The 22,295-nt window shown below is 37.3% G+C and overlaps 2 non-coding genes across 2 annotated transcripts; both read left to right on the top strand.

Annotated features, from left to right (window-relative positions):
* The first annotated feature begins 16,861 nt into the window (after positions 1 to 16,861).
* Positions 16,862 to 16,933, top strand: TRNAA-UGC. The gene has a single exon. It is a non-coding gene; the product is annotated as a tRNA-Ala (tRNA).
* Positions 16,934 to 17,687: 754 nt separating this feature from the next.
* TRNAK-CUU lies at positions 17,688 to 17,760 on the top strand. Its single transcript has one exon. It is a non-coding gene; the product is annotated as a tRNA-Lys (tRNA).
* The last annotated feature ends 4,535 nt before the right edge of the window (positions 17,761 to 22,295 follow it).

Here is a 22,295-nt window from a genome sequence, read left to right on the forward strand (position 1 = left end):
CCGGTTCTGCGGTGTGCAGAGGTTCAGGCAGTTCTATCCTCTAAGCCCCTACCCCGCCCCAAAAGAGAAACCACCGACAGCTTTAACTACTCCCTTCCCTCCTCGCCCTTCGCCAGCCCTGCTCTTACGGATTCCCTGTACAGATTGGGGAGAGAGTGTAAGAGCCTTGTTATCTTTCACTGCCGCCGTCTTTCAGTCAACTTCCGATTCTCCCTGTCTCTGCCACAACCAATAAACTTTATTAAGCGCACTCAATTATGTAATTGATTTAATTAATAAGCATTTATCAAGGCTCTGTGTTAGGCCTTTCGGATAGCAAAAAAAAAAAAAAAAATCTGCCCTCAAGGAGCTTACAATCTAATCGGGGAAACCACATGAAAACAATATATACAAACCGAACTATAAGCTGGATGAAGAACAGAAGGGGGCAAGAGCTGGGATTTTAGTTGTTACTTAAAGTAAACCATCAACTGTTTCAGTCTCTGTCTCTTTGCCTTTGTGTCTCTGTCTCCATGTCTCTGTCTCTCTCCCTCCTTCCCCTTCCTTTCATAGCTCTTTCACTCCTCTCCTCTTCTTTCAATTCCCTTCCTCCTACTCCGTCTCCATTTTTCTGGCTCTCTGAATTTGACCCGCTCAGCTAGGTGACCTTAGCAGGTGGAAAAGCAAAGTCCAGGATCTGTTATTTGCATTCCCTTTGTAAAGAGAAGAGACTTCCGATAAGCATCCTAACCCAATCCTCCCTTTCCCGAGGAGCCAACCCCTGCGTCAACCCTGGCTCCATAACCATAATCAGACCTAACTGGGACAGAACGTGAATCTGACAACCAGGATTGAGTTTCCTAAGACCTTGCCCAGACTCCTCTACGCTACTAAATATAGGACCCCTGACTCAAATCCCTAGCAACCCCCTAAATGTCTTACTTTAAATAGATAAATTCGTAATAACCAAGCTCAGTCCTGGAAAAGAGTTAGGAAACATACTTAGCTCCCTTCTTTACAGAGGTTGTGAAATAAATCATTAGATCAGCTGTATATGTTGGTTGGTTGATTTTGCAGAATTGTTTTTTAATTTATTTTTAAACTTTGTTACAATGTAAGTCTCAATGGATAAGGGCAGTATATATTCAGAATTTCAACTAATGTAAAAACAAAAGGTATAAATAAAAAGACGTTTTTACAACATACACAAAAGAATAATTTGGTTTAAACAGATTTCCCATTCTTCTGTTTCTCTTTCCTTTTTATTTTTGTATTATGTGATCCATATGGTTCAGGAAGCCAGTTCTCAACCCATTGACTATATATACATATATGTGTGTGTGTGTATATATATATATATATATATATATATATGAATATAGATAGATGTGTTAAGGTTTTAGTTACCAGTATTTCTTCCCCTGCACACATAGGCCTGCAACCTCCCCCCTCTCCCCACTCCCTATTTGGATATTTTATTTCCTGTCTGCTTGACTTATTCTCAGGACACTTTGTGGTTGTCATAGCCTCTTGTGTATCTGTCCCTTTCCCCACCCCTACCCTTACCTCAATCTCAGTTCTTTTTTAGCTATCTATATTTATGGCACATTGACCTTCATCTTGCTATTATTGGAATAGCTTTATATTCCTATCTGTCTCCCACAACTGTATGTTCTCTCTCTTCACCTCTGCTTCCTAGTTTTCCTAGCTTTCTTTAAAAAACTCAGCTCAAATCCCAACTTCTAAAGGAAGCATCTCCTGATCCCCAATTACTAGCCTGTTGCTAATTGCCTTCCTTCTGAGATGACCTTCCATTTACATTGTGTATGTGTAAAATAAATATACATTTATTCATATATATATACATACATGCTATATTTGTGTGTATTTGAAGTGGGTTGGGATCCCTTTAAGAAAATGTATTTCCTATTGATCTGTGATTCCTTTCAGATTCCCAGTCCCTCCTGGCTGAGGCATATCCTCCCCAGACAAGTTGTCTTTCCAGGATGCCAGAGCCTTTGATTCAATTACAAATCCTGGTCAAAAAGCATCCCTTTGAATTCCAATAGGAGATCTGGGCTTGTCCCAGCCCCTGCTGGATCAGAGCCAACCTGGGCTGCCCAGCCCCCACTGGTTTTGATCTGCTTGGGTTCCCCCGACCCCCACCATGATACCCAATATAATAAACTTCCATCAACTAAAGTCTTTGCAGATGGACCTTGGTAGCTTCCTTTGCTGTCAGGACTTTCTGTCCACAGAGAACTGCATTCTCAGGGCAAAACTCCATTTTTCATAAATCTGCCACTGTAGAAGTCAGTCTCTTGGTAAACTGATTTCTATCTAGAATAAACTTTCATTTTGCAGCTAATATTTGGGAATAAGGGAATTCTTTCACTCCTAAAACCTGTGGGCGATTTAAAGGGGATTCTTAATAACTCTCTTATAGCCACTAACCTCTAGACCACCAGGAATCTAGACCACTCAAACAGCAACATATTCACATGCCAAAATATATACATATATATTGTATAATAATTTTTTTGTATATTATCTCTATTAGAACATTAATCCCTTAAAAGCAGGGATTATGTTTTCTTCTTTATTTGTATCTTCAGGTCTTAGCATAATGTCTGGCACATAGTAAATGCTTATTGATTTAAGTTCCTTATATCTGGGATTATCCATAAAAGACAATCTTTTCAGATAGTTTACCTCTCAGATATATGGAGAAGGAAGGAATTTGTGACCAAAGAAAAACTGGAGTACATTATTGAATACAAAATGGATAATTTTGATTATATTAAGTTAAAAAGTTTTTGTACAAACAAAACTAATGCAGAGAAGATTAGAAGGGAAGAAATAAAATGGGGGGAAATTCTTTACATTTAAGGGTCCTGATAAAGGCCTTAATTCTAAAATATATAAAGAATTAACTAAAATTTATGAGATTTCAAGCCATTCTTCAATTGAGGTCAAAGGATATGAAGAGACAATTTTCAGATGAAGAAATCGACACCATTTCTAATCATATGAAAAGGTGCCCTAAATCATTATTGATCAGAGAAATGCAAATTAAGACAACCCTGAGTACCACTGCATACCTGTCAGATTGGTTAAGATGACAGGAAAAGATAATGATGAATGGTAGAGGGGATGTGGAAAAACTGGGACACTAATACATTTTGGTGGAGTTGAGAACTGATCCAACCATTCTGGAGAGCAATTTGGAACTATGCCCAAAGGGTGATCAAACTGTGCATATTTTTTGATCCAGCAGTGTTCTACTGGGTTTGTATTTCAAAGAGATCACAAAGGAGAGAAAGGGACCCATGTGTGCAAAAATGTTGTGGCAGCCCTTTTTGTAGTAGCAAGAAATTGGAAACTGAGTGAATGACCATCAGTTGGAGAATGGCTGAATAAGTTATGGTATATGAATGTTATGGAATATTATTGTTCTCTAAGAAACAATCAACAAAATCAGATGATTTCAGAGAGACCTGGAGAAACTTACATGAACTGGTGCTAAGTGAAGTGAGCAGAACCAGGAGATCATTATACTTGGCAACATCAAGATTACATAATGATCAACTCTGATGGACATATTTTTTTTTTTCAATAATGAGATGATTCAGGCCACTTCCAATGGTATTATGATGAAGAGAACCATCTATACCCAGAAAAAGGACAGTGGGAACTGAGTGTAGATCACAACATAGTATTTTCACTTTTTGTTGTTGTTTACTTGCATTTTTTTTTCTTTCTCACTTTGTTTCTTTTTTGATCTGATTTTTCTTGTGCAGCATGATAATTGTGAAAATATATAAAGAAAAATTGAATGTTAACATATATTGCATTATTAGGGGAGGGGGAAGAGGGAAAGGAGGGGGAAAATTGGAACACAAGAGTGAATGTTGAGAATTATGTTTTGAAAATAAAAAGCTTTAATAAAAAAAAAAGAAAATCTTTTTTATCCTCTTCCAATCTCTATTGCATATTATAGCAAAAGTGTCATTCTCAAGACCTGCTAGGAACTCCTTATGGCTTTGATCCTGTTTCCTTTTCTTTTTTAAGTGATAGTAAAGTTGTTTTCAAACATCAGCTCACTGGTCAACTTAACAAATGTAGTAACATCTACAAATAGAGGCATAGTTCAAAAATCCCTAATAATGTATTTATTTTTACTAATCAGCCACATGATTTAATTTTCAGCAAAGTAAAGGCATTTAATCAAATTCCAGAGAAATAAAAGTAAAAATATAATATCCTTCCATGAATCTTTGAGTTCATTTTCTAAAGCATGCCATCCTTTGTTGAAAGAGGGATCATGTATAGGGCAAAAGCATACAGAAGTTATGAGGTTAGGACACTCTTATGGAGAGATATACACAAAGAAAATATGATCAAAGTCCATGCATGAAGGGGCTAACCAGGCTTCCAATACTGCAAAGGTACTGGTATCTTTGACAATGTCATTTTTCTGCTTTCTGATGAATTAAACTTCACGTCTCCAATTCCAGTTGGTCTTCAGCTAGCAAATTATAATGTTGTAATGCTGCATTTAGCAGTTCCCTTCCTCCTCTCTCCCTAACTCCACACCCTCACTCTAGGGGACTGCAATTGCTCTATTAGCCAGATCTTTCAGTCTCTTACTGGATCTAAGTTATAATCAGCTGAGCTACTCTGAGCTACCCTGTTCACCATCTAGTGGTGGATGTTATGGTTAGTTTCAAGGAGAGTTTCTCAAGTGTAATCCCCAAAGTTCTCCCCAAAATAGCCTCACTTAAGTCATGACACCTAATATAGCAAGTTCAACCATAGGCCTTAGACTAATTGGGAAAAAAGTTTTTGAAAATTATTTGACAAGTTAAAAGGACACCAGACAAGAAATCTACTAAAACTTACTTAAGGATTGATGCCCTTAGAGGGCCTATGTAAAAAGCCATCAGTTATCTAGAATTGGAGAAATTAAATTAAAAGCAAGAAATTTAGAGCAGAAATTAAAGCAAGTATTCCCAATCCCTCTATTTTTGTCTGTCTGCATTTTTGATTTCCTTCACAGGCTAATTGTACATTATTTCAAAGTCTGATTCTTTCTGTACAGCAAAATAACGGTTAGGACATGTATACTTATTTTGTATTTAATTTATACTTTAACATATTTAACATGTATTGGTCAACCTGCCATCTGGAGGAGGGGGGTGGGGTGAAGGAGGGGAAAAATTGGAACAAAACGTTTGGCAATTGTCAATGCTGTAAAAATTATCCATGTGTATAACTTGTAAATAAAAAGCTATATAATAAAGAAAAAAAAAAAAGAAATTAAAGCAAGTGTATTTTTCCAACACATTGCTGAAAAAGCTCTGGCCCTTCCCAGGTCTCTTTTCCCATGTTTGGTAGGAACAAGACCATTCCAGAATCAGAGGGATTTTGGACTTTCCGTCTTTCCCTGATGCCCTAACTGAATCCCTTGATCAACTGGTGGTAGTGTCTGCATCAGAAGACAAAACAAAGAGTTCCAAACAAATGGAGAAAAAGGATTTTCAGAAACCAGGAGCTGTATTACTCCTTTGCTACATGTGCTCTTAAATCTTGAGCCCAGTTTCTCCATAACCATATATTTTTGTGGAAGAATGTGTCACATTTTTTGTGGGGGGGGGGAAGGGGAGAAGGGAGAGAGTTACTGTATCTGATAGGGTACAGCTTCTAGGGGAAATATAGCAGGAATCTTTAGAATAGTCCTACAAATATTGCTGACTGTCTGTTGGTCAGTGATAACCAAGTTTCTGAGATAATAGTGAATAGATCACACTTCAGTTCTACTTCTGAGCCATAAAATTAACATATCAGTAACATGAAGAACCAGATCGCTCTGTCTTTTCTTATAAATTTGTCTTTTTGCTCCTGGTTCTTAGATAAATTCTTTTGGAACTTATCCTCCTTCAAATTGGTGTTGTTACAATTACAATAACCTGTGCTCTTGACTTGAAGATAGGTTCAAGCCTGCAAATTCTTTTGAGACACCTTGTGATATCAGTCTGTGACCCCAGCAGGCTAATTCTAGGGGAATCTAGCAAAGAGTCAGAATCAGGGAGATAATTTTAAGAGAAAGAAAAACAAAGATTAGGTTGATATGCTAATATTACAATTTAAAGGTACCATTGGAGTGATAGGGGTGAAGTACTTCCCATAATAGAGTTCTACAGCTTATTGACCAACAGAATCAGTATTTAAGTATGCTATTGACTAACATTGTTTGTGGCTAGCTATCCTTAAAAGTCACTTTCTTACACCTCTTCAGCACATTAGTAAATATTTCTTTCTACAAGCTGCTTAAGGCTGATTGTTTCTTAAGTGATAATCTACATAGCTGATGTAGACACCAGATGATGGTAGGCATCAAATGTTAGAGTTCAGTCATGAAGAGCTTATATTTGTACCATAAATATTGCAAAAGTACCTGAGATAAAATATATTTTCTAGTCCTAATTTCCATACCTTTGGTAAAAAGACCAAATGAGCCAGAACAACATGCTATTAGAAAAAAGAAAGCTGCCATCCCTTTTAATAACAAACACTTGGAGATGCTAGCTTTTCCACTAGCTTATGATAACCATAATCTCCAGAAAACAGGAAAAATTAGAACACACATTACCTCAGGCTCGGTATCCTAGCTAAAGGGTATAATTTGATTGTGCAGTTACCATAGCAACCTAGCAAGTCCGAGCTCTGAACTCATGAAGTCACTCAAGAGTCCCTTTCATGTTTAGAATTTAAAACATTATTTATTTATAAATAATACATATTACAAATTATATACAAATATAGAAGTTATATATAAGTTAACATAAAGATATCTAATATCTTATATAACAAGCTATAATACACATATACATATGTGAAAATACATAAGAAACAATTACAGAATCTATTTCAGTGACTTATTTGAGCATCTTCTATCACTAAACCTAATGATATATATGTGTTTATATAAGATTATCAGAGCTGTTAAGAGCACAATGTGAGTTTCATTTCTCTTTTTCTACTCCCCAGTCCTTCCCATCTGGAAACAGATGAAGCAAAATGGGGGAAAAAAGGCTAAAGATAAAAACACAGCATTGATCTGTAGCACTCTCAAACCAATTTATTTAAATAAAGGTATTGTTGAGATTCAAAAGAGATGCCCTAAAAGGCTGGAGGTGCAAACTGATATTGTGAGGTGTCTCAAAAGAATTTTCAGGCTTGAACCCATCTCCAAGTCAAGGGACAAAGGTTTATTATAATTTTAATACCAATTGAAGTAAGTTCCAAAAGAATTTTAGCAAAGAACCAGGAGTAACAAGATAAATTTATAGGACAAAGTTATAGAGAGCAGAGCTTCAAGTTAAATATTTACTAATTTTATGGCTTACAGTTAAGTTTGAGAGGTGGTCTATTTACTATTGTCTCAGGAACTTGGCTATCTCTGACCAACAGATTATCTGACAGTCAGCAATGTTTGTAGGACTATATTATAGTATTCCTAAGACCAGGAAACTTTAGAATCATTAATAAAGAGATTATTAGAACAATAATACTCTAAGATCAGGGGACCTTGGGATTACTGCTATACTTAACCCTAGAATATATCCTATTATTCCCCTCTCAAGCAGTTTGAAACCCAAATTTTGGGGGGACAAAGGGACACCCATCTAATCTTCTGGAGCTGCTTCAGGTTGATAAGGGGCAGAGAGCTTGCCCTGCCTCGTGGAGTCCAGACTGAGGAGGGAAGATACTTTACTTGAATGATAAGCAGCGGCATCCAGAGGGTGCCGATTATCAGAATCAGGTGTCAGATGATATTCAAATTGACCAAGTAGTTGGAATTTCATGGCTTAGAATCTGGAAGAAAGTAGATTAAAAATGCAGGGACTAAATTTGAGCAAAAATAAATAAATAAATAAACACAAATGGAGGTTGCATTGTAATGCTAGAGAAACTGAGGCAAGACAGAGAGATCATTTTTTTTTTAATATTTTAATAGTGGAGAATTTGGACTAGCTGATACTAGCTGGTCAAAGCATCCAGCATCAAAAATGTAATTCCAGAGACTTTTATAGGGATCCAGCTATCAGGGAAACAAAGGTAAGGGGAGGGAGGAGAGGGGACAGAACACTGTGTAAGTCATAATTTCAGGAAGGACCATAAATTCTGATAAGAAGGTCAAGAGACAGAAAGTCTGGGGCAAAAAATGATAGTACTACCAAGGCATTTGAGAGAAAACATCTAGAGTTTTATGACTCACTGGAATGTGAGTATTCAGAGCTTAATGGGGTAAGGAGGGGGGGGGGGGGGGCCATAATATTTTATTCAGGTTATAGCATAATAATTCAGGGAAACTGAGATATTACAATATGGGAGTTACTAGGGACGATAATCAGGAACCTCACCAGAGGAAAACTGAGGAGTTGGGGTAGATAATGCTATCATGAATGTCTCATGAATGCTATCATGAATGTTTTCCTAGAATAAATACCAAACAATGAAACTAAGTCAGAAGGATCCAGTCTTGAATAGAGACTAAGGTTGTCCTCCTAACTTTTGCCCAGATGAGACATTCACCTATGACAATTCAGGAAGGCACTCCTTTAAGTAACTTACAGCATTTCTCTCAAATGGTGGGTTATTGATCCATCAGGCTATCATACCCAATTCAAAACTCAAAAGATTACAATTACAATACCAAGAGATTTTATCTCTAATAGAAAATTCTATTAGTCACAGCTTAGGCCTAGATATATTATTTTTAAAAATTTACCAGGACTTACACACATAAGAGATTTTGTTTAAAATATTTTATATATTTAAGCTCATCCTGGTACAAGGACTAATCAATAAACAACCCTATAGATTCTTTCCTTGTTTAGGAGCTATATTTCCTAAACAGGCTCATTTCTCAGGGCTGATGACCTTTTATTTTAGGGAAAAAGAAGACAATAAAATTCAGAACAAACGGAAGCTATCTCAAAAATGAATAGGGAGTCTCATAATTTACAGTTAAATTTCCAATTTTACCATACACACCACTATAGAAGTCATTTTAAAACTGACTTAACTTTAACAGTGCAAATATATTACAAGTTACATAAACCTTTAGTGGGCTTTGATTAGATCTCCTTTAAAACTGCTTTTACTATCATATTTTAAATAACAAATTTCACTGAACTGAGTATATTTTCTTTCCCTCCCTCTCATTTCTTTATCCCTGATGCAGTCAGGGAAGGAGGGGAAGGGGAAGAAAGAGAAAGATATTCTCTTTCTATTATGCATTATCCTCCTAGCTCTGAGGAGCCCAAGTGTGGCAAGTTTAATTTAGTTGAATTTGCTTCCAAATGACTTTGTAGTGTGCTTTCTAGAGCCCCACAGCTGGGGTGCCAAAATGTAGTGTCCGGACTATGAAGGATCTCAGAACCTGCCCTAGTCTTTGGTTTTAGAAGAAGAGTGACGAGACTGGGCCCCCCATGGATAGTGAAATATGGAATCCTTTTATTTCAAGTTCTCAGCCTTAAATACCTTAATACAATTACATCACCACAGCACACTGAGCATGTGATAACTATAAACACCCTGCTACTGTTTTGTAAATGCTTCTTTACTGCAAGTTATTTCTGCTTCAAGTATAACACAGGTTGATACTCCCCCTGACTTCTCAGGAAGGCTGAGAGCCCTTAGGGGAGATGGAGAGCCAAACCTGAAAATGTCAGCAGGTTTCCTCTGGGCTACAGGGTCTTATACCTCACCAAGAGTTCTCCCATTGTCTGTGACCCTCTACATTACTTTACACTCACACAAAAAAAATCATTTATATCAACATTGGCAGTGTATATTGGTTGCATTAAAAAACCCATACAAAGCTATTAAATATGAAACAATTATATTCAATAAACCAGTTAACATCATGTCTCATTTGCTTTATGCTAAATACTTTTGCAATCATGTGATCTTCACAACAACATCCATTAATATTTCTCTTTACAAATCAGAAAACTGGGCAGAGATAAAATAATTTATATAGCTAATACACATCTAGAACTAGAACAAAAAATGGTGAACAAATCCAAAGGCTTTCTCACTTCACACTGCCATGCTTTGTGCTTCCAAGGGCACCCAGATTCTTCCCAGGCATTTGCTAGACAGAACCTGCTGAAGGCTGAGATGGCTGGTCCCAGTATCTCCCTTTGATAATAGTTTCAGGTGCCAGGGTTCAGGGAATGCTGATCATGGGACCTGACCCCACTCCATTCCCATCCCCTAAGTTGAATTGGAGAGGTGCTTGGGCAAGGTTGTGGGGTCCAGCTGTGGGGGGACAGCTCTTCAGCATTTTCTTTTCCTAATGTGATCTTGAGATAAGAGGGGCTAAAAAAAGAACATGGGTTATATTGATCTTGTTATCAATCCTCACAAATAAGGTATTTCAGGATTCTGGGGAGTGGAACATGCTAAGTGATCATGGCTGTGGAGGGGATTCCTTAATATCTTCTGAGGTACTAGCTTAGTCTTTATGTAAAGTGAACTGTATTTTCCTTTCCCAGTTGACCAGAAGGGGACTCTGGATAAGAGAGGAATGAAGAAGGGGTTAGCAAAAAATTACTATTTACCTAGTTTGTTTTTTTCTTTTTTACTCTCTTCTTTCAGAATGGGGTAAATTTCTGAAATTATCTCAGGAATTTTTTATTTATTTGTTTTTGTTTTTGTTTTTATTGAAGCAATTGGGGTTGAGTGATTTGCCCAAGGTCACACAGCTAGGAAGTGTTAAGTATCTGAGGTCACATTTGAACTCAGTTCCTCTTGACTTCAGGGTTGTTGCTCTATCCATTGCATCATCTCCTGTCAAACTCCTTAATTGTTCTCAAAACCTTGAGAATCTGCTAAGATGTTATTTTAGTTCCATAATTTTAATTCTCTAGTTTTATTTCTATAACCCCCAATTTGGCCAGAACTAGAGTCCACAGCTAAAAAGTCTGGTTTTTGCCTTTTTCAGATGGGAATTAAGGATGTTTAGAAATGTTTCCCAGCATTCTAACTACAGCATAAAAGTTTTTTTTCTTGCTGGCTGCATTTTAAATCTTTTCAGATAACAAAATCTAGCTCACAGAACAAACATGGCACAGATATTCTGCACAGAGACACAAACAGGCAAAATGACATGGAAAAGGACTGTCCCATCTTTGGCAAAAGCCATAAATTTTCTATTGCCATAGCACCTCACCTGCTCCTGCATTCTAGAGAGGGTGAAAAAGGTGACAAAGATTCCTTCGTTATTTGCCCAAAGCCATCCTATTGTACTTCACCTCCACCAGCATTCTAGAAAAGGTGAAAAAGTGGCAGATGTTCCCTAGGTGGAAGGGAACTATGTTGGAAATTTCAAGAATTTCCAAGTCCAGGTGTCCCCAGGCAAGGAAGATTTGCTCAGTGTGGAGCTCAAGACAACCCAGACAAGCCTTTCCTAGGTGCTTGGGGTGTCCCAACTATAGAATCAAGGGAGAAAAGAATGGGAGGCTTACCTTGAGAAGGGGGGGGGGTGAAGCCAGGGAAGATCAGACTCACGTAGGGCAACCAAATATTGAGTTCAAAGGAGACCCCCAAAAGGTTGGGGTTTCAGACGGTGTCATGAAGTGTCCCAAAAGAATTTGCAGGTTTGAACGTATCTCCAAGTCAAAGGGCAAAGTTTATTATAATTGTAATATCAATTGAAGTGGATTAAGTTCAAAAAGAATTTGCAGAGAATCGGGAGCAAGAAGATAATTTTATAGGGAAAAGTTAGAGAATTCAATAGCTTCATGTTATTTATTTGCTAATTTTATGGCTTACAGAGTAGTCTATTCACTCTTGTTTCAGGAACTTTGTTATCACTGATCCACAGATTGTTTTTGCAAATCTCTTTAATATATGGCTTGATAAAATTTCTTTACCTGTGACTTGAGAAACTGTGCTAAATGATCTCTAAGATTCTTTGGAGCAGCTACGTGGTCCAGTGGATAGAGCCACACCCCTGAAGTCAGGAGGACCTGAAGTTGAATCTGGTCCCAGCCACTTAAACAATTCCTAGTTGTGTGACCCTGGGCAAGTTATTCAACCCCAATTGCCTGGGGAGGGTGGGGGAATGGGAAAGGGAAGAGTTCTTTTAATTTCTAATACTGTGATACTATGAAAAACCCTAAAGTACAATATAAATGTTATATTATTATTATTTCTTTGGTGCTCTTTTCTTGTGAATGAAAATAGTGGAATTCACCTTAGCCAAAGTGAAGAACAGAAAATTGGAAAGAGTATCTTAATATGAACAAATAAATATAGAATACATCCAAGTTAGATTTGTTTCTTTTTAAACAATCAACTTTGAGAACAAAAGTCTGGTTTATCATTTTTTTAAAAATTGGAATGATCACAGAAGTTTTATTTGGGACCATTATTGGTTTTTCATTTAATTAAGCTTACATTTAGTGATCTTTTCGATAATGTAGTCAATGTGTACAGTTTAGTTTTCCTAATTTCACTTTGCATCAATTCACACAAATGTTCCCATGTTTCTCTCAAACCCTTATATTGGTAATTTCTTGATATATAATGTTATTCCATTACATTCATATACCACAACTTATTGCACCATTCTTCAATTTACAGGTACCCATTTTGTCTCCAATTAACTAACTAAATTGCTATTGAAAGGTATGGCAGTGATTACCAAATATTTCCTGCTACAACAAAGACTCATCTTTTTAATACCAATATTTTGACAGGATCATGAATCACAAAAATTTCAAGTGGCCCATAGTGCAATTGGAAAAATATATGGTGGGTATGTTTCCAGCATAATACCAATGATGATACAAGAATAAAACAATAAAACAGATACCATCAGGGATATGGTTGACAAAAGAAAAAGATTCAAGGTGTTTATAGAAAAAAGATAACAGCCCAAGTGCCTCAAGCATATTGTATGAATTCTCTGTAGAATATTTAGGGAAAATAAGGAAAAAAATACAAAATAAGAATGTGTGAATGAATTTAACCAGTTCTAATTGACAAGGTAACCAAATCAATGGCAGTAGAGAAAAATAAAAATAAATTCAAACCAGAGTCTAATTAACTACAGAGGACAATGTTAGTACCATAGTGTCAAAGTTAAAGAACATCTCTTTTTCATTATCAATAGATAAACTGTCTTTCAGAAAATGTACCTTTATAGATAATTTTTGGGAAGTATGTGTATCAAGACACACAAATGTGTTTATATACATGTGGGAGATGTAGAAGACCCTTATCCAAAATGACTACTCAGAGATCATTCATGGAAAGCAGAAAGGTTGTTTATTAAAACCTCCAGAGGATGAGTCATTCTATGATGAGATAAGGCCAAAAGAAAGCTCATGATGGGAGGGCTAAAGAAGTAGTAAAACTACATAGCTTTTATACAAGAGATTATATCACAAGTAAGAGAACACTGAGAAGGGGAAGGGGAGGCATCTAATTGGTTGTTGCTATCTGGAGAGATTGGAATGGAAGGTTTCTGTTTCCCCAAAATCACCTGATTTCTAGGAAACAGAAAATCAGGCTTTCAGGCTTAATCAAACAGATAGGGGTCAAGCTAATAGACTAAATATTGATAAATGTCAAATACTGATAAATGTCATCAGCTCAGGTTAAGTAAATATGTTTATAGCTGACCAAGGCTCAAGTAAATATGGGCCTGCACATATTATACAGGTCATAGGGAAAACACAGAAATAATGAAAATAAAATACAAAGAATTCACATATTCCTGTAAATTCTTCACCTAATCTCTCTATTCCACACATACATATATACATATATGTGTGGAGGTAGATAAGTATGTATATGTATATGTATAAATATATATATACCATACATGCATATATATATATTTTTAATTATGTGTTAAAGCACTGCTGTAGCCAAATATATGAATGGTAGGAGTTGGGAAAAAGAAAATGGGGAAAACATACAAATGTAATGAGGACTGGCACATATAGAGAGCACCTTTGACAGTATGGGGTGGGCTGCTTGAGAGAGAGAAAGAGAGAGAGAGAGAGAGAGAGAGAGAGAGAGAGAGAGAGAGAGAGAGAGAGAGAGAGAGAGACATGAGGATATGTAATCCAAGTGCTTTGGAGAGGCACTGGAATACATTTACTGGTTCCACTTAGCTAACTATTTGATGATTTGATGAATAGGAAGAAGGCTGACTACCTCCATTCTTGTTGTCCATTCCTCGGTTTGATTTTGATGGATGTCAACAATGCAATAAGGAGAGAGGTCCTGGCTGTTTTTCCCTCTGGGGCCTACTTGTGGCCTTGGTCCTTTTGTCTCCCAATTTGTTCTTTTACATTCATTGTAGGTGAAAAAACTTAATTTTCATGCTTTGTCCTTTGTGAGTTTAGAAAGTTTAGAAGAGCAAATTTCTAAGAACCATTAGAAGTGGTAGAACCAGTAATATGTAGAAATTGTGTTAAGGGTGAGCCTGTATTTCCCAAAGTAGAATAACGGATAGTGCCCACAAGTGCTAGAAAATATTTGTACTTTCCTTCTTGTTATGTTCTTGTTCTGAGACAAATTCCTTTGTAAAAGTTAAGTCATGTCAAATGATAAAATGGAATTGAGGTACCAGTCACTGGATCCAACAATATACTCAAGCACTAGAAAAGACACTGCAAACTCTTTAAGGTATACCTAGAATCCTGAGGAATATGTATATCATTCTAAGTCTGGCAGAGTCAATCAGAGTACATTTTCTATACAAAGATTACTAACATGATCCTGTCCCTCAAAGAATTTACTAAATTGTGAAAGAAAAGGGATAAATAAATAAATATTTGTAAGACAAATGGAAAGTAAGGGACATAATCACTCAAATAGCTTTAATTGATTTAGCCTATAGAAGTCAATCCCAGGGACGATCCTCAGGGAAAACCCCTGGAAGATTCTGGAGATTTTTAGGCACAAGAAGATGATAAACTTCCTGATTGATTTAGTCTATGATTAGAAACAGTTCTAGTATGATGCAAAAAATCCTGAAATTAATCCCTTAGTCCTCCCCCACTTTGTGATAATGGGATTGGAGGGGAGGAAGAGGATAACCTTTGAGAAGTGAGAACTCTGTTCCTTCCATCTTCTATTAGATATCAGGTAACTCCAAGGCTTCCAATGATGCTGGGGAGGATTGACAGATGTTTTCTCAGCAGGACATCATCTCCTACTCTAAAGTGGAAGCTAGAATAGAGATGTTCCATCAGCTAGCTTTGCTTAAATCCCTCCCTGGTTACCCTTTCTTTCTTTCTTTCTTTCTTTCTTTTTAAATATATATTTCCTTTGCTGAAGGACTGACAATGTTGATATCTCTGAGTCTGACAAATCTGGAAGTCCTTTCTTTGTCCATTGAGTAAAGTTGACTGTAGGAATTTCCTCATCAGTGACAAAAACTGAAAAAAGAAAAAAACAAAAAACAAAGCTACTGACATAGGTGGCCAGAAGATATTGATTTTTGAGCCAGTACAGAGATTAAGTGAAATGTAAAATTCAGCTTCAGGAGGCCTGCAAATTGTTCTAAATTCTGATAAGATTTTAGTATCAGTCTCTCCTCTCCAGAAATAACAGTGGTTATAAATTAAGTCACTTAATCCTTAATCAATCATAATATTTTTTCTGTGAGGCTTTTATATTTAGTGTTTCATTTATGTATAGGAAACAAATACCTATCCCATACCTGATTTATATCATACACTAAGTAACTTTCCATTCTCTTATTTTGGGGACAGTTACACAACCTAATCTTTAAGTAATTGAAGGTAGGAGAGGGATGTATTTAGTCATCATTTGAAGGGACAAATGGATTGAAGATTTAAAGCATTAAACAGATTAAGGAAAGAGAGTTTAGGCACAAAAAACAAACTATTAATAAATTAATAGGTTTGTTATTAATTAATAAAATTAATTTTCATTTCATTTAAAATTAATTTTCATTAAATACTAGATACTTCAGGATTTAACTTTGGTGTCTGGGTTTAAGGAAGAAAGTAGACTCCTTCGGGAGAGGAGTTGAGTAATGTATCTTCTAAGTTAGAAAGATCAGAGGGAAGAAAGACTGTTTTCAGCATATTAGGGAATTCAATGATGATTTCATGGAAGCTATTATAGCATTTGTATAGCATTGGTAGGTAGGTCTTGGAGGGCAGATAGTATTCAACAGGTGATGATAGAAAAAGTTCCTTACAGACTTTGGAGTAAATATATAGGCCGCTGGGGAACAGGAAACAATTGAGTTTGTAGTAACTTTAGGTTATGGGAACTAGTGTAATTAAAAAGAGAAAGGAATGGGGAAATGATCTTACATTAAGGTAAGGCGTTTGGGTTTCACTTTATGGGCATTTTTGGAGGCTATTGAAAGGTCCTGAGAACATTATAACCACCTTATATTTATGCATAAGGAATGTGCAGCACTGTAAAACATCAATGAGACATGGGGAAAGCATGGATGGAATCAGTGGTACTAATAAGGAGACTATTGCAATAGTCCTGGCAAGAGTTAAATAAGGGACTAATTACAGATATAAACTATCCTCATTCTAGTGGGGATTTGTTGCATAGGAAGATTTACATTGTTATTGAAAAAAGAATTTTTTTTAATTTCCTACTTCCATCCATCCAATAGAATAAAAAGAAAAAGCTTGGTAACAAATATGCAGTTAAACTGACATTCTAAAGGCACGAGATTATCCTTTTCTCTCCTTCCCCGTGTTTTCTTTCATTTCCTTCATTTGATTAACAATTTGAGTGTACAAGTCTGTTTTATATCATCATGTAGCTGGTGAAAAAGCACTTTTCCCAGGAAGGGGATGTAGCTCAGTGGTAGAGCGCATGCTTTGCATGTATGAGGTCCCGGGTTCGATCCCCGGCATCTCCACTCGCTTTTCTTTTCTCTCTTCCCTTCCAGCCACATCCTTTTACAAATGAAAAATCCAAAATAATTGGAGTAGGAATTGCAAACTCGTGCTTAAAGAATGCGAGTAAGCAAATAGCCCACCCTGACGTTACTAGTAACCGCTTCCTGTTGCTCTCCGGCCTCTGCAACGTGGCTCCTTCACTTCCACAACCAGGGCAGGTTGCCCTCCCAGGATTTGCCAAGAGCCTCACATGCGCAGACAGGATTTGCGCGAAGCCCCGCCCCTAATTTCACCTTTCACTCGGCCTCTTACACTTCCCTTCTTCCGTCCCTCCTCCACACGCTACGCCTGCGTGCTCGGTTGTGGACTAACTTCCTTAAATAACTGAGTCGGATAAGGGTGCGATTGCGGCCGCTTCTCTCTCCTGGGTGCGCGGCCCTCTAGGAGGACTTTTGCGGCGCCCGCTGTTTCCCGTAATCTGATTTGACTTGAAACGGGAGGAAACCGTCTCAGAAGGGGAAAAATAGGAGGGGAAAAGTGGGACTAATAATGGTGCTGTAGGGCGAGAAATAGTTTAACATTGCTGTTAATGAAGGGGCGCTGGCAGGATAGCAAGGGAGGTCGTTTCATAGACAGCAGGGAGTTCACCTCCAGAAGAAGCGTTTTCTTCGCTGGCGTTTTTGTTCACTTGGGAAGGAAGGGAAAAAGAACCCGTTAGTTTGGCACAACTTCATACTTTTTGAAAAAAGTAATTGGCAGACCTAGTCCTCGGCTGCCCGGCTAGCTCAGTCGGTAGAGCATGAGACTCTTAATCTCAGGGTCGTGGGTTCGAGCCCCACGTTGGGCGACTTCTTTTTTCCCCTGCACCTACTTTTTAAAAAAAGTCTTTTAAACTCCAATACTGACACAGATGAAAGATACAAGCGCCCGCAGCTCTTTAAACGTTAGTGTCTGCGGAAAGGCGCTAATCCTGGTCCCTCCGTAGGCTATAATCTGCAAAAGATTGAATTTTTCAAATTATGGCAAGTAGGTAAGAGTTAAGTGATATGCATAAGTGACACTATTCTCACGCAAAGTTATCAATCTTGAAGAATCAATACGATAATATTATGGCTTTCTTCCATTATTGATATAATTAGAAACTTCTGGTTTCTAGTTTTCGTAGTGAAGTGGTTATTACATCTGCTTTACACGCAATAGGTCTCCAGTTCTATACCGGTCTAAAACAGCAGCTACTTTTTTATTTTTCTCCTTACCTTTGGAGTCAATATAGCTGCCAACTTACTGTTTTTCTTCCCTCTACCAGGATACTAAACCCAGGAGTTAAATTACTAGTATTTGCAATTCTAATTTAATTCATAGCAAAGTAGCATTATGCCATTTTATGCCATAATTACATATGCATTCGCCATTATTCTAAATATTTTATATTATGTATCCTTTTATATTTTGTGTGTTAAATTTTTCTGGCCCTTCTGAGATTTACCTGGGTTCCTAAGAAAACCTCATTTCAAAATCATTTATGTTGTCTCTACAAACCCCACTATTTTCAACTGCCTCTTCTCCTCTCCCGTGCACCCTCAGTTCTATGGGATTGTTGAGTCATACGACTTTGTTTTTACTTAATATCATCCCGCAAAAAGGAACAATATTTTAATTAAAAATGTTTGTCTGGGGTGTAAAGAATAACAGTGGGGGCAGATCATTTAAGGTGCAAAGCAAAACTGAGGTGGCATATCCTGGAAAATGTAGAAATTTCTGTTACTAAAAGAAATGAGGATGAAGAATGCAGCTACCAGAATGGGAGAAATCTGATGTATAAACTGGCAGTATTGGGCGCTGCCTCCCACTTCCATCCCCACCCCTTTCCTTCCTTGCCATTAAGACTAGAAATTGAGTCTTACCATTGTGACACAAAGAAGGATAGAAAAGAAAAACAATGATCCAAGTGCTGGCCTTATCCTTAGTGTCCTCTAAGACAGGATAGAACTGTTAGTGTTCTCTACATTTCACTGCCCTGAAACAAAATTTCCCTTCCCACTCCCCAGTCCTATGGTATGTGCAGCATGGTACAGTGGAAACAAACAAAGGCTCTGATCAGATGCTTATGGTTAGGACCTTTGGTAAATCATTTGAATTCTCTTGGCCTCAGATCCTCATCTTCAAAAAAGGGTAAGAGTGTAACCACATCACCTCTAAGTTCTCTTTTAACTCTAAATCTAATACCCTAAAGGCCATCTGAAATGGAAGTAATCAACATTTAGGCTACTCATTGCCAGGTACACATAAAGACATAAGCTAGACCCTCAAGAAGCTCAAAAGGGCTCAAGGAGCATACAAATTGTGTAAAAATTATATGTATATTTGTCATATATATATATTATATATATGCAGATAGATTGGAAAGTCAACAAAGTGAATTACAATTTCGAAAACATTGCAAAAGTACAAATGATCATTACATAATATGCAAACACTTTCTTGTTATAAAGATATGAATACTTTCCTGTCTGCCTGTCTAGGCAGGCAACATGGTCTACCTACCCCAGGAACATTTTCTTTTTTTTTTTTTTAATTTATGGAATAAAACAAGAATTTCCACAATATGGTACAATAAAAAAGATAATTATATATGAAAGCATAAATTCCATATGCACAAGTTGCTATTTCTTTTAAATATCTTAACAAAGTTATATAAATTCCAGGAACATTTTCTTAAGGCCTCCTTATTTACCTTAATCTAGCAGTGTTTAGGGGTATGGGTTGTTTTGATCAAGGACTACGACAAAGTGGGTACTGTTTCTCAGGCCTTTAATACTACGCTTTCCTAAATCCTTCCAACAGGTTAATTTTAATCACTGCCTCTAAATAAAAGAAATTATTATTTCTTTCTTGTATTAATAACGAATTATTGAATCAGGACCAAGGTTTTTCCCCTTTTCTACTTTCTCATCCAGAAATCAATCAAGACTATTCCTGCTCATTGTGTTTACTCAGACAAGTCCAGGAAAATATGGATTGTCCCTTTTGTCAGACAGGTGATATTGAGATTGAAAAATCTCTTTGTCCAAGACTTAGGTAATGACTTGGTCATTACCCTCAAGACTTCATTAGAATTGATGGGGTGAAAAATTAGTAAAGCAAAACAAGTAAAGTAAAAAAATAAAATAAAAAAGCAAAAGAGTACATCCTTGCTAGCCAGATGGGCCATATGGGGGACTTGACAGTAGTGTGCCTTGTCCCTTGTTAAATTTAAGTAAGCCTTTGTTGCCTTGGGACCTTTTAAATTCCCACAGTTATTCTCTGAAGCAAGCAGAGAGGGGCACTTACTGAATTATTTTGACCCCATAGTTACTGTATCCAATTGTGATGCCAAGGTATATATGCCACCCCAAGGTTATTCCTTTTCATGGTAAGGCTCTATTCTCCCCCTCCTTAATAGCTAATTCATTAGAAACTTAACCCAATGAAAAGAGCATAATAAAATCTTTGCCTCTTGATTAGTAGTTGTCTAGGTCTATTTTTAGGTCTAATTATTTTGAGACAACTGACATTACCCAGGATCCCCAATATATTTTTAAATACCATCAAAATTTCTTATAATATTCTTTCATTATTTAACTACTATTGACTACCATCTTAAGGAACACCTACTCTGCCAAAAGCATGTTAACTAAGTCCACCGACATGTGGAGGTCTTGACATAGGAGAGTGCCACTGATCTCTTTTATTAAAATGTTAGTCGTTAATAAAATGTCATTATCAGCCATTATCCAGAAATTATTTCCCTCTAACATTTTAAACATAACAGAATAAAGGGATTCTTTAAACGTGGAGAGAGGGACAAAGGAAAGAAAAATTACCTAAAGCCACTTCTTCAAATTAAGTTTTTTTCCAATTATTGGAAAACATTGCAATTTCGAAAACATTGCAAAAGTACAAATGGTCATTACATAATATGCAAACATTTTCTTGTTATAAAGATATGAATACTTTTCTGTCTGCCTGTCTAGGCAGGCTACAGGGTCTACCTACCCCTGTAGGAGATTTATTAAATCTCCCACTCAGAAAACTGCCTATTCATCTCATGTACAGTATACTATAAGGATTCATTTTTTTCCCTTCTGTTTTTAAGAAGCTATAATCTTATGTTCCAATAAAATATTTTTTGTTTCCTCTGGAACCCACAGGTGATAGTTCCAGAGATTAAAATGATAGTTGCTATGTACCTAGCTTTCCCCTCTACTCTGCCCTCGGCAAAAGGCAACAGGGTATCTATCCCCTAAAGGGGTGCTGTTCAAAATACTGTCAATCAAGGCTTTATCTTAATAGTGACTTTTTAGAAAGAGACGAAATAAGCAGAAACGAATTAAAAAAAAGCTGAAGAGTTTTGGAGGAAACGTGCAAGTCCTGCCAGGCGGCCCATCCTGGCAAAAGACAAACGGACCCTAAATGGGAGAGGATGTTTCCGTTCAGCTCTCGATTTCAGGGCAACTGTGTTTTCCAGCTTCGGGTGATGTCAGTCTCCCTCGGGCCGCTCTCACCTCTGGCATCCCCTGCCTTTCAGGGATCTACCTTTGTAGGCTTAGCGACGGGTACGTAGGTACCACAGACCGGACGACAATTGTCTGCCCCACCGCTTCGGGTCTGGAGTTGCCCAAGCTTGGGCTCGGAAGGGGTGACTTCTACCCTCTCAGTTCCCTGGGGATAAGATGTCTCTCTTGTCAATCACGGTCCTTGAGGCTTAGCTGAGGGAGAATTAATTTTGGATTCCTGTCCTGACCAGCTCAGGATCCATCCCCGGAATTTTGCAGAGACATAAGTTAAACATTATACAAGGGATTTCATTATCATTTCAGGGACAGTTTATGTTCTTTCCTTTGTTCCTCTCGTGTTAATCTTCTTTGTATAGTCTGGCAACTCCCTACTTCCCAATTAGTACTCGATGTTTATGTGGTTATTTATAACGTTTATCTACAAGGGTACAGCGGCTGAGGTTGTTAATTTCCCTCTGAAGACTCTGGCTCGTGCTTTAGCTTTATCCAGGGCAGCCAACAAGCATTTATTAAACTTCTGCCGTGGGCCAAGATACTGTGCTAAGGACAGAGGATACAAAGAAAGGGAAAAGCACAGACCTTGCATTTAGAGAGTTCCCAGTCTAATGGGGCTGACAGCATGCAAACGGTTCAATATAAATAAAATAATGACATTTTTAGAGTCTCACTTTTTCCTTCCCGGAACTGTCTCACCTTGGTCATCTTTGGATCCCGCAGTCTTGTTCTCCATTTTGCCATTTTTTTAATCCCTTTGGATCCCCATGCCGAGGTTCCTATGTCTATTATGGTCTTACCGATCTCTGCTCCGCAGAGTTTTCTTGGAATC

This window comes from Sarcophilus harrisii, chromosome 4 (genome assembly GCF_902635505.1).
Source record: "Sarcophilus harrisii chromosome 4, mSarHar1.11, whole genome shotgun sequence".
NCBI classification, from domain to species: domain Eukaryota; kingdom Metazoa; phylum Chordata; class Mammalia; order Dasyuromorphia; family Dasyuridae; genus Sarcophilus; species Sarcophilus harrisii.